The 20,679-nt window shown below is 39.3% G+C and overlaps 1 protein-coding gene across 1 annotated transcript in view; it reads right to left on the reverse strand.

The window, feature by feature from the left end:
- GABRB1 (gamma-aminobutyric acid type A receptor subunit beta1) overlaps positions 1-20,679 on the reverse strand; it is a 222,401-nt gene that overhangs the window by 53,901 nt on the left and 147,821 nt on the right. The window lies entirely within an intron of this gene.

Below are 20,679 nucleotides of genomic sequence, written 5' to 3' on the forward strand. Positions count from 1 at the left end.
TGTGGAAAACACAACCTAAAATGTCCATGTAGCTGGGCATATCAGACCTGAGCTATTTAATAAGGACATAGGAGACCTTGGTTACCTATAATATTATGATTACCATTTTGATGGTGGCTATGGGAAGGACTGGTCTTTCAAAACCTGAGCCTCCCTCTCCCCCCCCCAAAAAACCAAAACACAAAAAAAGAACACCTCTATGTATATCACCCATCCTCAGAAAATCCTTGAAATTATATTTACATTAGAGTGCTTTCAAAAGTGTTGCATTGAAATTATTATTGTTATAGACTAAATTATGATGTCCCCTTTAAAATTCATATGTTGCAGTGCTAAACCCCAGTACCTCAGAATGCTTTTTTGTAGATTAGGCCTTTACGGAAGTAACTGAGTTAAAATGAAGTCATTGGTGTATCATGATCAACATGATGATGTTCTTATAAGAAGGGAGAATTTGGATACAGACACCTACAGAGAGAATTCTGCCTCCGGGCTATCTCTGGACTTGAGCTGCAAAGTTAATTCTTCCCTGGGTCTCTGGCCTGCTGGCCTGCCCTACAAATTTCACTTTCCAGCCACCACACTTTTGTAAATCAGTTCCTTAAAACAAATCTCTTGTTCCACATACTCTAGTTGTTCTGTGCCTCTGGAGAACCCTGACTAATACAACTACCTATTGATATTTACATTCTTAAAAAATGTGAGTACAAACTACTCCTAAATTATATATTCAAGTTTAGTGGTTGAGTGAATAGATTTCAGAGTCACATTGATGGGTTCAAATCTTGGCTCTGCCAGTTTCTGCAGTATGTTTTTGAGCAAGCCATTTAATCCCTCAGTTTTCTCATCTGTAACATGGGAATAACTGGGTTGCACTGAGAACTTAAATAGTAAATTTAGCAGAGTGTACTGTCACATTGTAAGCTCTCAAGTTATGCTAGTTATTATTATCATTGCTGATATTTATGCATTGTTTTGGTTAGGATTCTTAGTCATGGGCAGTAAAACTGATGAAGGCTAGTTTAAATACAAAGGCATTTATTAAAAGACTAGAGGCCCATTGCATGAAGATTCGTGCAATAGGCCTTCTTTCTCCTGGCTGCCAGCACCAGTTTTCCTCTGGCACCTGGGACCCAGACCTTCACTCTGGCAACCGCCTTCCATCTTCGCTCTGGACACAGTCTTTGCTGCGGCTGGAGCCTTCAGTCTTTGCTCCTCGCTCAAGCGGGAGTCTTCAGTCTCCTGCCAGAGCTGCTCCTGTAGCTCCTTCCGCCCCCACCTCACCCTCATAGCTTGATCGCTGCTTCACCTGCAGACCTCGCCGATAGACTCCTGGGTTCCAGGGGGCCGCCTTGCCTGTGGCCCGGCTTTCTGATTGTGATCATGGGTCGCAGGCAAGGCGGCTCCTGGGTCCCGGGGTGCTGCCTTGTCTGTGGCCCGGCTTTCTGATCACAGTCATGATCACGGGTCGCAGGCAAGGCGGCTCCTGGGTCCCAGGGTGCCGCCTTGTCTGTGGCCCGGCTTTCTGATCACAGTCATGATCACGGGTCGCAGGCAAGGCGGCTCCTGGGTCCCGGGGTGCTGCCTTGTCTGTGGCCCGGCTTTCTGATCACAGTCATGATCACGGGTCGCAGGCAAGGTGGCTCCTGGGTCCCGGGGGGTTGCCTTGCCTGCGGCTTGGCTTTCTGGCAGCTCCTGGGGTACACACAGGGGCCTGGATGGCAGTTCCCGGTGTCCTGCCCTGCCCGCAGTATGCAAATTAGCCGCCATCTTTGTTGGCAGTTAATTTGCATATCGTGCTGATTAGCCAATGGGAGGCATAGTGAAGGTATGGTCAATTACCATGTTTGTCTATTATTAGATAGGATATTTGGGAGCTCACGGATTCCATGAGACTGTTAGAGAACCAGGCTCTGAGGTCACCAGAAATCATTGTCAGATGAATGTCATAGAATTGGTCCTGTGAGACCTCACTTCTACTTCCCTGCATGTACTTCTACCATTAACACCATGAATGCTGGAGACAGAAGTGCCACCAGAACCACTCCATTTGCTGTTGTCATGAGACTACTTTTGTCATAGTGGGCTCTCCATGTTTCTTTCTTCTTCACACCACTAATCTCTGATTTGATGTTTGCAATGAGCATAGGTTAGTGGTAGGACCAAGGTCTGTCTCATACCCAGGTGCAGGGGGTTCTGGGAAAGTCTGAGGTATTTTCAATTTTGATAGTGAGAGACAGGCTCTGCCTTATAAGATGGGGGTATACATAAATGTAGAATGCTGGGTATTCAAAAAGTGACAACTATTCACCATATACATGAATGGACATTTAAAACAATCTGCTTACTTGTCACAGAAACTCTTGTGTTTATCTCTATTTATAACAATTATTTTCTAATTTTTCTGTTTCTTTCTCAACCACTGCTACCTATAATTCCCATACTCTTAACTCTAAACTTCCTAACCTTTCTGTAGATATTGAGTTGGTTTAGGAAATCTGGTGTGACCGGTGTCACATGAAGGTCTAACATTATTTCATTACCTGTGATGATATTTCATTATGATTGCAAGAAAATAATCCTCATTACAAGAGAGAAAGGTATCAAGAAGCATGAATATTGGAATCAGAAAGAATGGGGTCTATATCTTGACTTTCTGCTTAGCATAATAATGATAACTGGAACGTTTCTTACCTTTGTCTTCATCTCTCCATGAAGGATGGAGAGATCTTCATCTGACCCTGAAGGATGTCTGTGAGAACTGGGCATAATGTATTGTAGGATATCTATACTAATAAAAGAGAAAGATGCAAATTGACCATACCTTCGCAATGCCCACCGGCCAATCAGGAGTGAGTATGCAAATCAACCCAACAAAGTCCATGGTGATGATGCAGGCATCAGCACTGCCCCAGCCGCTCCGGGCCTCTGGGCAGCATGGGAAGGTGGAAAGGCGGCTCCGGCCAGAGCGAAGGTGGTGCCGGCAGCCAGAGGAAGGAAGGCCCATTCTTGGACAAATCTTTGTGCATCAGGCCTCTAGTATTTAATACTAATGTATTATATAATGTAATGTGGGACAAAACTAGGACCTACTGCAATCATTCCTAAGCTTAAAAAGGGCCATTAAAAAGACCAAGAAAACAATATTTTTAATCTCATGTCATCAGGTTTTATATCTACAGAACAAATAAATGTCAATTATTTTTGCATGGTTCCTTTTTTTCTGGATAACATTATTAGTGAACAATACATGATGGAAACTTTATGGAAAAAGAACCAGTTTATTTCTTTGTCTAAGGCATTTTTAAGGTATATTGCCTGCCAAAATACACTAACACCCTTGTCACACAAGTAGTACAAGGACCATTTTATCTAGGACAGGTACTTTCCAACTACTAAATACAGCATTTCCCCATTTCTCCTTTTGTCCTTAGTACGAATGCAGCTAGAAAGGGCATGACAGACAAGACTGAGTGAATACCTAACTAGTTAGTCAAAAAATCTTTGCCTAAAATTTGCTCCTTGGAAGAATCTGTTTGGAGATCAGTGAGGAACAGAGGGTGTTCTTATAACAGCAAACTGACTTTTCTAAATACATACACTTAATAGTTGTCTTGAAAAAAGTAATTTTTGTATCCTGAAAATTAATGTGAACAAGACATATCTATTTGCTCATTCCTTTATTGAAAAAATTTCAATTTGTGTTATGGGCCAGGCACTTTGGCACCAGGATATAAGGAAGAATTACAAAGACAGGATCTCTTTATTAATGGCAGTTTTTAGGCCAGTTGGGGATCTAGGTCTTAATCAAATTCAGTCACATGCAATTCATTCACTGAACAATTATTTATTGAGTGCCTACTAAGTGCAAAACAGTATGCTATATGCTGGTTAATAATAGCTACATTCAAAACATGCTGATATGTATCAGGCCCTATACTCACTGCTTTACCCACATTTAATCTTCACAACAAACCTGGAAAGCACACATATTTTATAGATGGAGAAACACAGGTTTAGAAGGATTAACTAACTTGCTTAAGGCAGTACACCTAGAAATTGGAATAGCCATGGGGCCTGTGTGACTGCAGGGCCAAACTCAATGGCTGCTCTACAGCCTCTCAGGAGAAGTCCATTTTGTGACTCACACAGTTGATGAACCAAATGACTAGATCATTTAAATGTACAGCAGGAGAATTACTGCTCCCTAGGGCCCTTGATGTATGTGCATTAATGGCGCTTACAATTTCTATAAATTAGGAAAATAGCAATTAGGCCCACTGAGTTGATATCAAGAGGCAGAAATGGTATTGTAATAGTTATAACCACAGATAGGGAGGCAAACGCCAGAGAAAGAAATGTATTGCCTTGCTCAATGACCCCAGGAAATCTTTAGACCATATTGTTTTTATGTTTCAGTCTCTGAAAAAGTAAACAATTCTATTCCCTATCCTTTAATTATGATAATTGTGCTCCTTGGTATTTACCAAAAAGAGTTGAAAACTTATGTTCACAGAAATCTGCACATGGATGTTTATAGCAGCTTTATTCATAATTGCCAAAACAGGGAAGAAACTAAGATGTCCTTTAATAGGCAAATGGATACTCTGTGGTATATCTATAAATGGAATATTATACAGTGCTAAAAAGAAATGAGCTATCAAACCTTTAAGACATGGAAGAAAAAAAACCCCTTGACCCTTCTACCAGGTAGGAAAATAGCAAGAAGACAGCGATCTATGCACTAAGAAGTGGGTCCTCACCAGACTCTGGATTTGCCAGCATCATAATATTGGACTTCCCAGCCTCCAGAACTGTGAGAAATAAACTTCTGCTATTTGTAAGCCACCCAATCTATCTTATTTCATTAGAGCAGCCCAAATGAACTAAGACACTTATGATTCCAATTATATGACATTCTAAGTGTTTCCAGATTGAAAGTCCTATCCTATCTGGTACCTAACATGATCAAAATGGTTTACCATAAGGCTCACAATTATAACATTTAGAATATTAGGGAGCAAATAGAATAGCCTAAATGTTGAAAAGAAAAACAATTACATACATATAAAGATTCAAGGATCAGAATAGCATTGGCCCTCTCAACAGCAATATCAGAATCTAGAAGACACTGTAATCTTGCCTTCAAAAGTGAGAGGGGAATTAATTTATTACATAGGAGTTTCTATATGTAAAAATTCAATCAATTGTCAAGAGAGAATAAAGGCATTCTGATACATGCAAGGCATCAAAAATTTATCTTCCCTGTAGCCACTCTCAAGATGTAAATTAAGGAAGATGATACTGTAGGAGTCAGGAAACAGAGGCTCCCCAGCAAAAGACAGACAAAAAGTCCCTCAGATGAAGGGAAAGGAGATCCAAAGATGACAGTAGTATAGGCAGACCTGGAGAGCAATTCATTCCAATGGGAGCCAGAGAACACAGAGTTCTGAGAGCGATGTCCTTCGGAAGATTAATCTTACAGAGCACCTCTGTGTTCGAGAAGAGATATACACCTGGAGCAAAGAGTTGGTGGATAATTTAATAATGGGGAAGAGGCAAATTTGTACAGCAAAGTGAATTTAGTCATAATGTACCAAATAGCGCAACTGTGTACAATGTTCTGAGAGTTGTAATAATGTGAACATTGACTATTAGTATAACCAAAAATTGTCATATAACCAGAGATTATATTAAAATATTAAATATTTACCAAATGGTCTGGTATGGGCCATAAACTAAGGCATACTGGACACTGGGTAGTGCTGAGGGCATGCTGTTGTGCTAGGCATTACTCAGATCATTGCCAAATTGTAGGAGGAGACTACCTGGGGGTTCCAGTGGTGGGGTTGGGCTTACAGAGTGAAGGTGTCACTTGGGAACCTCAAAGACATCACTACTTTCCAATATATACAGGATATTTTCAATATGTTAATTCTAGTGAATACTGGTTGATCATTAGCCATCAATATTAGGAGGATGAAGGGGAAAGAAGTGTGTGTGTGTGTGTGTGTGTGTGTGTGTGTGTGTGTGTGTGTACGCGGACGCACACATGTTAGTTTGGGGATGTGGCAGCATGGGAAAATACATATAATGTGTAGATCTGAAAAACCAAGAAGTAGCATGACCAGTGATGCTATATTTAGAAATGTGAAGGTAAATAACAAATAAACTAAAAGAGTTTTAATCAGTTACTGCTGGTAATGAAAATGAAGGGAGATGGGATATAGAGGGGGACAGGGGACTGCTGTTTTTATAATAGGCATTGGAAAACTACAGTACATGATAAAAATAAAAATAGAAAATGAATGCTGACTATGTACTAGGCTCAGTGGTATTTCAGGATAGGTATTGCCATTCCCATTTTACTATGAGGAAGCAAAGGTAATTGGTAGAACCTTGAAGGCAAGATGCCAATGTCTTCTAGCTTCTTATATTGTTGTTGAGAAGACCAATGCTATTCTGATTCTTGAATCTTTATATGTTTGTAGTACGTAGTTTTCTTTCTTTACAATATTTCAGGATATTCTATTTGCTCCCTAATTAGTGACTTTTCTCCTGTTAGGGTGGGAAAGGGAATATTCTTTTATATTGGAAGACAAATTCAAGCATTGATAGCAATAAGATTTTTGAAAGCACTAACTTAAATTAATTAAAGATTGATCTTGCTTCACCTTAAAGTTGTCAATAATTAAGTTACGTACTTACTTGTGATAGAAATATCAAAGGGATCACTTAGCATGAACTCCCCTGAAATGTGTCTGATCTCACTTTCAGAGAAAATACTGAAGTGGAAGGACCTATGATGGAATTCATTATTACATTTTAATACTTCTTTAGTAGTCTTTGCTTAATTAAAAACAGTGGAAAGAAACTGGATATAGAAGTATGCCAGAAAAGATTCCTGAGCCTCCTGTACTTTCTCTTCATTAAACATTCACTACTAGGAAAGAAATAAACAAAATGCAATATAAGCAAAGCCAAATGTGCAAACCAAAAAAAGTGTGATTGTCAAAATATCAACCAAGCAATAGGGAAATTAGAATGTACCTATATGCTCAGAAGCAAACAGTATCATACAGGAGACAAAATTATATGGTGACGTTAAAAGAAGGGGAATCAACAATTTGTTTTGGCATTTGGTTTGAATATTGTTTTGTTGAGGAAGCATAATAGACATAATAGACTTATTTGGCCCAAAATGGAAGGATTAGATGAAGACTAGATGAGGGTTATTACTTTATTTGGCGAGTTTTGGAAATAATCTTGTGATTATCTGGTTCACAATTTTCCTGTCTGGCACTAGGGCAGGGACCTATAGATATGATTCTGTTTTTAACCATCACAACAACTATTTGTTGAGTTAATGAATGACTGTAGAGCCCAGCACAGCACCAATTTTCCACAGAGCTGTGAAGTTTGCAAAATCAGCATTATCTCTAATTTATACACATTTCCTAAAAATGAGAAGAAACTCTACTCATTTCTTTTCATTTATTCATTCACTCAACAAATCATTACTGAAGGAATTCTCTGCGAAAACCTCTCTGTTGGGCTTTCTTTCCTGATGATGAGTAGAGGAGAAACCATCACTTTCTGCTCTCAAATCATATGGAAGTGAACTCTCCACATTGACCAGGTCATGAAATGTTTCTGCTCACAGGCTATGAGATGACCATAAACACAGAGTCAGTTTGTTATCAATGTTATCAGGGTTCATAGCAGTCTGAATATACTGAAAACCATGTGATGATTTTTCTGGATGGCACATATGTTAGTTAACAGCTTATAAAACAGTCAACTTTTGTTTTACAATTCCAGGTGGCAGTTTTTTGCATTTCTGGAGCCTACAATCCTGGCTTCCTATTATTATTGTGATGTCAAGAAGGTATTAACCTTTACTGAGTAGTTATGTGTCATTGTCTACACATAGAAGCAGCTCCTTACAGCAGCTTCATGAGGTAAGTATAATTGTCTCTATTTCAGAGATGAAGCAAATGAGGCACAGAGCAACATGATGATGACCTGCCCTAGTAGCAAAGTTAGGATCAAACCCAGAGATGTTTGATTCTTACTCCCTGCCTTTTCTCCTATGCTACAGAGGAGTTGGCCAGTAGGGCTTGTTACCTTTGTAATACATTAAGGCCAGATATATTAACATATACACATAAATTTACTTAAGGAAACATATATTGCAAATCCAGACTTGAACTGATTGAGATATATGTATTCATTAATGAGTGTCTTAAAATCTCATTTTATATGTATATATAATCTAAGCCCCAGAGGAAAATATTTTATTTATTTTTAAAAAATATATTTTTATTGATTTCAGAGAGGAAGGGAGACAGAGAAAGAGATAGAAATATCAATGATGACAGGGAACCATTGATCAGCTGCCTCTTGTACGCCCCCTACTGGGGATCGACCCTGCAACCCAGGCATGTGCCCTTGACCAGAATCGAACCCAGGACCCTTCAGTTCAAGGGCCGATGCTCAATCCACTGAGCCAAAGCAGCTACGGTGGGAAATATTTTAAATAATGAGAAAATAAGAACTGATGTTAAGTAACACATTTTTTCAAGTATTAATTTAGCTGATTGCAGTCACTTTGCAAATGAGCTTCTTATACTTTATGAAGAAATAAACAAAAGTATATTGCAAAAGTATATTGGAAAATACAGATTATAATATTCCATCCTAAGTACTTTCATGAACACAAACTCAGAAAGTATTTTTAAAGTTGATAAAGAACTAACAGAAACAAAGACCACTACATATGAGGGAACAATAAGGTGTGTACCTCGGTTACAGGCTTGATCCCTGGCCCAGTCAGAGTGTGTGCAGGAGGCAACCAATCGATGTGTCTCTCTCGCATCAGTGTTTCTGTCTCTCTCCTCCCTTTCACTCTCTCTAAAAATCAATGGAAAAAAATATCGTCAGGTGAGGATTAAAAAAAGAAAAAGAAATGTATCACAAAGACTGAGGCTCAAGATGTGAGAATTAGTATCAGAGCTGGGATTCAAACTCCATGCTCTTTCCTTGATTCCATTTTGAGTTTGACTAGAAAGATGTGTAATTTTCCCAATGAGACAAAGATAGACATATAGATACTTGGACCTAGGTTTACTTTATTTTCTTTCCTTGGCCTCTGCAATGGCACATTCCATGGTTTTCTTCCTATTTCTCTGCCCATTCCTTCCTTGTCTCCTGTCCATTCTCATCTTATTCTACCTGATCATTAAATATTGGAGTTCCTAAGGCTTCCTAAACCCTCTCCATCCCTTACTTTGCATCAGCTGTTCAGGAAAACTCACCCATCCCTATAGCTATAAGTACCATAAAAATATTTAGATGATTCAGAAATTTGTATCTTCAGGGCAGACCTCTCTCTGTGTTCCATACCTGTATCATACATCAAGAAGTCCAAGATTAAACTTGTGATTCCCCTCCTAGGCCCCCATCCAGAATCGTAAACATCCCTTTCTTTCCATTTTTTGGCAAATGGCATCCTTGTTCATCCACTAATACAAACAAAAAAACTTGGAAACATTGGGGTCATCCTTCATTCCTGTACCTTTATTATTCATATTGAATCCTTTACCAGGTCCCATCTGTTTTTACCTTCTAACTCTCCCATGGGTCCACCAATTTCTTGCCATTTTTATACTGGTTTAAGTTAGCATCCTCTTACCCTGGTCTACTCTGGTATTTTTGATGAAATGGTTTATTTGCTTTCTCCACCTGCATCAATTAATTCTCAACACTGCAGCTATGGAGTGATTGTTCAAACATAAATCTTATCATGTGACCCCTCCTTCTTTCAGGTAGAAAATCTTCAGTGATTCACTGTTCTTAGGATAAAAAAAAAGAGGAGGGGCCTCTGTCATACTTTCAACAATAAAGATAAATTAAAAAACACACACAACTCTCACAAGACCCTACCCCCTACCTCTCCAGCTTCAACCCACCCATGGTCTTTTTTTTTTTTTTCTCTTGCTACTACAACCTCACGTTTGCCAAGATTCCTCTTGCTACAGGTTTGTATTTAATGTTCTCTCTTCCTGAAATGTGCATTTTCTCTTTCTTTGCCTAGTTAACTCCTTACTCATTCTTTAGAGCTTGAAACAATAGACACATTCTCAAGAACACTCTCTTAACCTCCATGAATTCAGTCTCCTTAATTTACCCTTGAGTTGCACAATAGCATAATTTACCCCTTAATAGCACTATTAAATGTTTACTGGTTTTTTGTTTTTTGTTTTTTTACAAAATCAAGAGGTTTAATTAAATTCATTATTTTAAAATTCAAACTTATACAAATTTTGTCACTTTTTTTCAATGTTTACCTTTATTGGGATAAGTCTCTGATAAATGTCTGTCTCCCTCCCCTGCCTGGGAGCTCCGTGAGGGAGGACAGGGACCTCTTCACTTTGGCTCACCACTGTCCGCTAGCATAGTGCCAGGCACCACCCAGACTACAGAATGGATTACTGGAAGAATTACATCGTTTACCAAACATTTCTGATTATAGGATGCCAATTCTAGAAACTACCTATGTTTCAAGGGAGGATATTTCATTGTTCAGGGAAGGAGGAAGTCACTATTTTGGTAAGATCAGATGTAAATTATAATAGTGTCTTTAAATGACCAGGCACTGAGAGACACTATATAGACTAAGGGGTTCATGCATCAGAATGCTAGAGTAACAGGCTGGAGATACCCTACTGACACAAGAGATTTCAAGAAAATTTAAATGCAATCATGAAATGCTAATGGTGATTGCTGAACTCCAAGGGATGGTGGCCTAAAACAGATCAATGTTTGATTTCAACCAAGTTACATATGACTGACTCTGTATATATGTTGAATTTTTCCCTTCAAATTATAAAAAATCACCCTTTAATATTATCTTGGTCAGGATATTTAACAATGCAGAAACCCAGCTTCTAGTACTCTAACCATATAATACCATGGGTGGCACCGGCTGAATATGGTAAAGGGTTTAGGTTCCTTTCTATATACCCAGTTTTTTCTCATACTCTACAATTGTTGACCAGCCCCAGAGAAGACAGTAGGGGGCAGTGTTGAGCACAGTACTGTGAACTGGATGGCCTGATTCTCCATTAACTGGCTGCAGGCCCCTGGGCTGTTCATGTTTGGTATCTCATATTCAGAATTAGAGGATTGGGGTAAGGATCCCATAGGTCCTCAGTTATCCCTAATAGTCCATGATTATTCTCCTAGGAATTGCTTTTCTTTATAGCGCTTTATACTGTCAACCAAAGTGCTTCAGTAATATAAAGCAACAGCTCCAAAAAGCTGAGAATCTGTATTATGTAGAGTCATAGGTTTAAAAAAATCACTAGCTTTTGAGTTAGAAAGACCTGGATTCAAAGTCCTTGGCATTAATTTTTTTGTAACTTTGAGCAAGTTACTTAAAGTTTCTGAGCCTTTATTATTTTTTAAAAATATATATTTTATTGATTTTTATACAGAGAGGAAGAGAGAGGGATAGAGAGTTAGAAACATCGATCAGCTGCCTCCTGCACACCTCCTACTGGGGATGTGCCTGCAATCAAGGTACATGCCCTTAATCGGAATTGAACCCGGGACCCTTCAGTCCGCAGGCCGACGCTCTATCCACTGAGCCACACCGGTTAGGGCTGAGCCTTTATTATTACACCTAGTGACAGTTCTTCCTTCATGGAGGGGTTGTGAGGATGATATGAATCATGTACTGCCTGCGAAGCACAATACCTGGCACATAGTTCGCCTACAATTAGATATAATGCAATTAAAATTTTATTTATAAAAAGTCCTTATTGCTCCCTCTGTGCCTATGAATGCATTCTGATAAGCGTAGACATCATTTTCTGGTATATATGAGACATACCAGGCTCCTAATTTCTGAGCCTCATTGTGGAACCCGAGTCCATCAGACATTGCCAGCCATTCTCTCAATCAGAACAGCTGACGGAATCTTCAGTGAGGTCACTATTTTTAGCTTTGGAGCTGTTAGAAAATCTACAGGGGGTTCACATGGCATTCCACAAATTAGCAAAGGTCATCAAAACAAATCCACTTACTGAATTCATTGGCTGGAAATCCTACCAAACCAGTGTTGTCATATTAAATTAAAGAACTTTCTACTGGAAATATTTCCATAAAAGGATCAAGCTTTCTGTTTAAATTGGATCAGGTTTTCTGTTTAAATTTGCTCCTTTGTCGCTGCATTTTAAGTTCACAAATTTTGGTGGCAAATCTACTTGTCTCCTATCTGCAACCTCCCCATCATATGTTCATGTGATTTTTTTCCTAGTCTCTCTGTCTGTCCAAGTTTAAGTTCTATCTCTGTCAAAGCCATTCCTAAATTCTCTAACCCCTGATCTCAGGTCTGTTTTACTCTTGACCCAGAATCGTCTCCCCCACCTCTTTAATGTTGGGTGGTGTGATTTTGACCTTATCTAGCTCTGAACAAAGGTATTAAACATGACAATTAGGCTCCTACATTTTCACAGATGCCCCTAATGACACTCATCTCTGCTTGGTTGATTCTCCAAGCTTGTGGAGCAGCCATCAACCAGCATGACAGCCTGTCTACACCATAGGCACTTGCCAGATATCGCAATGTAGAGCTCCTCACTTTTCACATTGCCATAAATAATGTTTGGGAGAAATACTTGAGGACAAGTAATTGATCCATTTCTCTCCATAACCTGAAGGATGCCTTTGAATTGAGCCAGACCACAAGGTTGCTGGATCTTTCAGCGACATCATTTTGGATTAAATAGAATTGCTCTACTGAATTGTATTTTGGTATTATGCCAATGGACCACACTGATGGATTGTATAAGAAAGAACTAGAGAAACCTCAGAGTTCTCTTTTTGAATACCTTGTTGGAGGAATAATACTGTAAATTTGGTTTTGTCTTATGAAAAATTTGAATCTTATAAATGGATTGTGCTGACTTTGCATTGGCCATTAAAAAATTTAATCATAAATCTGGGGTCCATTTCTTCTAACTGCATAGTTCAGTTAAAAGAAATAACCCCCGATAACAGGTATGGCTTTATTATTCTTTCGCCCATAGTTCCTTTGCCCTGGTCACCACACCTGCTTTCTTTATTTCTTTTGCATTGAAAGTATTTTTGTAAAGTGCCTCACATCTTTTGTATAATGAGGTGAAGACTAAAAATAAATTCTTTTTTTTAAAATTTCTTTATTGGTTAAGGTATTACAAATGTTTCCTCATCCTCCAATTAACCCCCAACTTCCCCCCGCCCCCCCGGCACTCATATCTATTTCTTCTGTGAATTACAGCAGTTATAGCGTATGCACCATTATTTAGTAATTATTTCCAGCCTTGTGTTCTTCTTTCATTGTTTAATGTCTCCACAATTTGATGTTAAGCCAGAGAATAGTCTTAAAATTTTCTTAATATTCTCCCTTCTCCCCCACACGCATCCTGGCAGCACAGTAACTCACTGAACCTTTAAACCAGACTCTGTGTACAGATCTGCTCCTAAATAACTGGCCGTGTGACTTTGACCTCAGTGTCATGGAGCCTCCCAGGATTTCATTCTCCTCATCCCTCTATGAGAGAACTGGCTTAAGTAAACCCCAGCATCCGCTCTTATTCTAAGATATGTCTCAAGTGCCTGTGTTCCCTAAAAGGATTTTTGCCAGACACAGATATTTCAAAAACAGATCTGACTTCATAAACTACTTATAGATAAGACTGTGACCAGGTGGCCTATTTATTGCAAAGGGTATTCATGAAAGGAAGGGCTCTGTCCAAGGGAGATTTGCTTTTTTTTTCATTAAACAAAGAAGAGGCCAATTTTAGACACCTCAGATCAGAATATAGCTGGAAGAATAATAACAAGTGGGCAATAAAAGTGATTTAGAAGGTCAGGGTCTTTTAAATTCTATAATTTCATATATAGTAAGTGCTGGTTCTAGTTCTTTTATTACAAAAGAGACAGTGGGATGCCGTAGAAGGACCCTAAGATGAGAGATAAGGCCTATTTTCAAGTCTAACTTAGTCAATAATTAAATACAAAATTTATTTCCCTTTACTGTGTTCTTAGTGTGTGTGTTTTAGTCCTCACTCAAGGATATGTTCATTGTTTTTTATTTATTTATTTTTATATTTTTTATTGATTTCAGAGAGGAAAGGGGAGAGATGGAGATAGAAACATCAATGATGAGAATCATTGATCGGCTGCCTCCTGTATGCTCCCTATTGGGGATCAAACCTGCAACCCGGGAAATGTGCCCTGACTGGGAATTGAACCTACAACTTTTTGGTGTAGGAGACAATGCTCCAACCAACTGAGCCACCTGACTGGGACTGTCCTTAATTTTTTATTAATGAATATAGAAAAATTATTTGCCCATATCTGAAAGGTGTTTTGTGAGGGTCAAACAAGACAATGCTAGAGAATACCTTTTAGTAAGTACAAAGTGCTATTATTCGGAGTCAAGTCCGCAACCCGGGCAAGGTGCAGACTATTATTTTCCTGAGAGTATGGCTGTGAATCAAGAAATGACATTTGATGTCTCAGTGGGTATCTTGGATTACTTTTCTGACTAAACCAAATGATTTTGCAAAGTTGGTCATTAAGATGGCTGAAGCAATTTAGACTCTTGAATGTTCCCCAAATTAGTGAGTGACTCTAGAACATAATTCCCCCCAAAATGAAAATTCATTGGAGTTAAGGACAAAGCTTTATCATGATGTAGGTTCCACAAGGACTTGGTCCATGTTTATTCTTTTAATTTCACATAAAAAGTTCTATCAAACATTTATTGGTTATATGGAAAGAGCAGGATGAATAGTGAGGCATTCTCCTTAGCTATATGGCTTGCTCTTTTACTATGCCAGTTAAGATATAGGATTCTATGCTGTGCTTCAGAAAACTCGTAAGTGAGACATGGAATTTTGTGATCACTTTGACATGCCTGTGTTAAATTGTTGTTCACTTGGCATCACCACCCCAAGTACCATTGAAGAGATGTTAAAACAATTTTCCCAGAATCTTCTTCAGCTTGGAGTTTTCCAGAGAGAGGCATTGATATAATGTAATTAAATATACAGATTTAGAAGATGGCAAAGTAAAGGCCAATCTTTTCTGTAGGCCATTGCTGTCAGATATGTGGGCAGATATGAAATTTACAGTGACTTGCTGGGGATCTGAGTACCTCTACCTTGCTATCGAAGCAGAGATCACTGGTGGGAGCTTCCCAGAGATGCTTGAGTATTGATGCTGTCCCTGCTCGAGTGCTTCAGGCTGAAGTTGCAGAGGTTCATCTCTTTGACCTCTGCTAGCCAGCTTTTCCAATCTTTGTGTGTGCTCTTAGTTACTCATATTAACGCCTTTAATCACTTGAATATATTGAGTGGCTCTTCTGTTTTCTTGACAGAACCTTGACTAGCAACAAAATCTCAAATGTTAAATTTAGGAATGTTAAAGTTCAACTAAATGCATTTATATGCACAGAGTTGTAGGTAGTACTTTGGGGGAAACCATAGAATTTTTTAACAAACCCATTAAGATAATAAACTACTATCTTATTCAACTATTTAATAAACTATTGCTTTCCTTCATTCAACAAAACCTTTGGACCTAAGAAAGTCCATGAAGTTTTTCAGAGAATCATATTTTTTTCTTTTAGGAAGAACCTGGTGAAATGGGATAAAGTTTCCTATAGGGAAAAGGACAGATTTTTAAACTCATATAGCCCATAATTCAATTTGAGCATAGCCACTTTTTAACCCTGTGTGTTTGGCAAATTAATTAAACTTCTTTTGAGTTTGGTAACTGCATCAGCATGATGGGAGTCATGACAACTATCTTGCTTTCTTTTCCTTTAGGTTGCTGCGAGGCTCAAATGAAAATGTGTGAAAGCAGTTTATATATATATGTATATTATTATTCCCTAAGCTCATATTCGAAGGCAAATAATAATGGAGATTGATAAAGATTCAATAAAAGCAACTTGGAGAGCATGGAAGTATAGCTCTCACCCTTGAGGTTAAATGTTGTGGTGGCTGTGTGCACGCCTATCACCCTGAGACCCACCCAGTGTGGCCTGTCATCATAAAGGCCAGTGGCCGAGAGAGGACATTACACTGTGGGGCTGAGCCTCCATGGGGCAGCAGTGGGAACCTTCATTGCTCCAGTACTGGACAGTTCTCCAACTGCTTACGTTATAGTTCAGACCACAAGGATATAGGTGTTAACTGCTCTCCACCCAGAAAGTCACTGTTACAATCACATTTTATCTTGAGGTCACTGTTCAGGAACATCAAGTACACTTCTCAAAGCTACGAAGATAACTTATCAATCTACATACTCCCTGAAAGTGACACTATGGACACTATCCTTAAGTTACTGAATAAACATGGTTAGGATTCCACACGTGACTTATTTAAAACAGACCCTTTTTGAGAATATAATCAATAATATTATAATAACTATGTATGGTGCCAGGTGGGTACTGTACTTATCAGGGAATCACTTCGTAATATTTGTAAACACTATGCTGTACACTTGAAATAATATAATTTTGAATGTCAACTGTAATAGAAAAATAAATATAATTTTAAAAAGGTAAAAAAGCAGACCTTTTAAATTCAGTGCACTGAGGCAAGGTGGGGCTATAGACTAGACCAAGGGAAGAAGACAAGAGCTAGTGGTTCAGAACTGCTGAGTGTCCTGGTGGCACTGAACAGATCTTTCTACACCTCAGTGCTTGGTGTTCATGCTCATGAAATGTAGACACCCTCTAGTGCAAGCATGTCAAACTCTCAGCCCGTGGGATGCCTGCCTCATTTATGTGGCCCGTGTTAGCCTTTGAGTTTGATGTGCTTGCTCTAGCATATCTTTCCTTGGGCACTATTAATGTTATTGGATTTTAATAATTTCCCCATCCAAAATAGTGTGCATGTAAGTCTGCACATACTCACACACCACACACACCTCTCCACTCCTCTACCCAGGCTTTCTTTTCTTCAGCACACTTGCCTCAGCGTAGGGTACTCCTGCATAATACTTGTTTTGATTGGTTTCTATTCCCCTGTGATAGCTAGTGAGCTATATCACGGCAGGAGCTTTGTTTTTCCTAGAACAGTTCATAATACATGATAAGGACTCCAGAAACTTTGTGGGTAAATGAATAAAGTATGAGTCTCTGAATTACTATCCAAGAGTTTTTTGTCTTTCACATTCTGCTTGATTCCCCAAACTCTTAGCTACAAACTGAACCGTTAAATCTACAAAGAGGATATATTTTTAAGAATGTCCTAACATTTGGAACCTTCCCCCACATTTTCCACCTTAAGGAAATGGAGGCTTTATCTATAGTTGTGTAGGAGCCATAGTTCTTCAAATGCAACAAATAATAACTATTTCCTTCCTGGGAATTAGCTAGAGAAACCATGGACCAAATTCTTTTGTCACCTCACTTCCTTGTCCATAAAGCAAACTGAGCAATCATCTGCACAGTGCTTCATACAACACACAAAAGAATGTTGAAAAGTAGTCTGCTTAACAATGAGATGCACAGGAATATGCTAAAACCAGTAGCTGCATGTAAGTTGCCAATGATAGGGAGAAAAATGTGCCCCCAATCTCTTCAAGTGATCCCAAGTTAACCTCAGAGGAATTGAGCCACTGCTCTGTGATCCTGATAAGAAAGTGCATTGGACTTTAATGCTAAGATAAAATATCTGTAGCTACTGGTCAATGATCTAGCTTCTAATAATCTGAAACTCTTGAAAATGGCATTAGTACTTCTATACAAATGCTACTTTAGGAATGTAGCCTTTGGGGACTATGATATAGTCATCTTGTCAGACAAGAAGTTCTGATGGTGTCGGAAATGGTATCTTCACAATAAACACCTGTATATGATGAAAGGATCAGAAACTTCTGGGAACCTAGAAATAGACAAAAAGAGCCAAGAGCGAGAAAAGTAGTTGCTCCTGGCACTCTGTCATCAGTCAGCTCAAGAGCAGAGGAGAAGAGGGCTTTGATTGCTTGGCGATGTACAGAAAGCTTGGCTTTTTAGGTAAAAGCCAAGAGACATGGGAGGACATGGTTAGAAATGAAGAGGGGAGAGTGATGAGGACATTGACAGCAACAGCGGGTACAGTCGGTGTGATAACAAGTGTGACAAAATGAAGAAAAACAGCACTTATAACATGCAGAAGTTGGAGCAGTTCAGAATTTGAGGGAACAAACATCTGATTGCTTTACTTTGATGATAGTTGTGGCCACCATTTATTGAGTAGTTTAAATGTGCTAAGCACAGTACCAGGCACTTTATATATCATGATGAGATGCCATAAGAATCTATATGTCTATTCTGTTCCCATCTCCCAGCCCTCCATGATCCCCCCACCCCCTATGCCCAAGGAAATGCACAGTCCAGGAGAAGCAAAATCCTCTCTATCCTCAACCTCCTGGTCCTCACCAAAACCTTGCTCTCCCTCACAACACAGCTTACCCAACAGCCCTCTCAAAATACTGGCTGCTTTTCCTCCCGCATCCCTGGTATTGGGCCTGGAAGCTGCATTAAGTGACTCTGTGCTCCTCATTGTCCCTTCTAGACTATTCTCTCTTCCCTCTTTCTAAAAACCTCTAAGTTTGAATCTCATGTCATCTTAACTGCTATCATCTGCCAACCCAAGGTTAACGCCTTTTAGCTTCTGTCCACCTACATGCTCCTGTCCTAGTTCTTTGTGAACCCAATATGCATATAGATTATTTTTCTATACACCAGATTTCAATTATTTGACCTCTTTTCCTGAAATGTTCATTTCTTCCATTTCACCTTACTGAAAAAATTAGATCTCGACTGTGTCTGAGAAAAAACACACAAACAGATGTTTCCCACGTGAATTCTGTTGAGTTGATATATGACTCAGAGCTGGTGTTCTGTGCCATCTTTGTCATGTGTTGAGCTTTTTGCATGCATTCATACCTCCATATATATTCAAAATATACCTCACCTTAAACCAGGTGAAGTTCCCCTGACCTGGATGGGTAGGCTTTTCCATGGTCTAAATTTTGGCAATGAACATAGTATCTGAGACATCCTAGCTCAGCATGGTTTGGCTCAGCATTGCTACTTATGTCCTAGCAATTCTATTATTATTATTACCATCACCATCATTTTATTATTATTATTATTATTATTATTATTATTATTATTATTTTTCAGCCCCAAATGGAACAAAAGATAGAATTTTTAATATTGTTTACGAATGAAATTCTCTTCAAAGTAAAATTTTAAGAAGAGTAACTATGATTAGAAGTCACAATAGCAGAAAGATACTTTTCTTCATGCAACATAGGAAGAAAATTTAGTTTTATTAAACTGGCCAGGAAACTGGAAATTCTGAAAATCAGGATTGGCCTTTTGATCATGTTACTAGATAAAATGTCTGAACTAAATAATCCAGAGGACAATAGGGAGAGTATCATTTCGCATTTCTTGGGGAAGACACTTCTTAATATTTCCAACCTAACAGCAGATGACAATTATGTAAAACTAGAGGCCCGGTGCACAAAAATTTGTGCCTCGGGGGAAGGGGAGTGGGGAGGGGGTCCCTCAGCCCGGCCTGTGACCTCTTGCAGTCTGGGACCCCTCGGGGGATAACCACCTGCTGGCTCAGGCCCACTCCCCAGGGGATTGGGCCTAAGCTGGCAGTCAGACATCCCTCTGGCAGCCCAGGAGCCCTCAGGGGATGCCCACTTGCCAGCAGGGAGCAGGCCCAAGGTGCAGTCGGACATCCTTAGCTCTGCTGAGGAGGCGGAGAGGCTCCCACCACCACTGCTGTACTGGCAGCCGTCAGCCTGGCTTGTGACTGAGCAGAGCTCCCCCTGTGGGAATGCACTGACCACCAGGGGGCAGCTCTTGCATTGAGCATCTGCCCCCTGGTGGTCAGTGTGTGTCATAGTGACCAGTCGTTCTGCTGTTAGGGTCAATTTGCATGTTACCCTTTTATTATATAGGATATTTTCCCTCTACAAGGTACTGTTTTGGCATAGGTAGTATGTACAGATTTAAAGAGGAAGAGATAAAATAATGGCAGGAACAGTAAGAGGGGGTATGATATGTAGCAAACCCTTATAACTCAGGAATGGATACTAAGTGAGGGCAGGTGAATTGTGAGCCCTCACCATGGCATTCAGGATCAAGAAGGTGATGAGGAGGTGAACACTGAGGATCTGGACAATGGCTGAGACCTTGAAGCTAACGATTTATGATAGAGCTAATACTGATCCTTAAAGAAGACATTAGATTACTTAAAATGAAAACTATTCCAGGAACACACCTCTGTCGTGGGTTCTAAAAGTGTGCTTAATTGACTAGAGATAGACATTTTTTGGTTGACACGTTATTTATGTAGATAGGAGCCTTCATCACTCCTTCTAGAAAGATACTCACAAAAAGGCAGGTCTTAAGGTCACCATGGGGATCAGAGTGTAAATCCCTTACATCTGCTTTTGCTTGAGATGAAGCTAGATGAATAATGCTCATAATCCTGAATCATTCAAAAAGAATAATGGTTTTTAGACTTCTCTATTGAGGAAGATTCACAGCAAAATAGTTAAAGTCTGGGAAACTTGCATTCTTCTGAATGACTCATTAAATCCCAGATG

The sequence above is a fragment of the Myotis daubentonii genome, chromosome 1 (assembly GCF_963259705.1).
Source record: "Myotis daubentonii chromosome 1, mMyoDau2.1, whole genome shotgun sequence".
NCBI classification, from domain to species: domain Eukaryota; kingdom Metazoa; phylum Chordata; class Mammalia; order Chiroptera; family Vespertilionidae; genus Myotis; species Myotis daubentonii.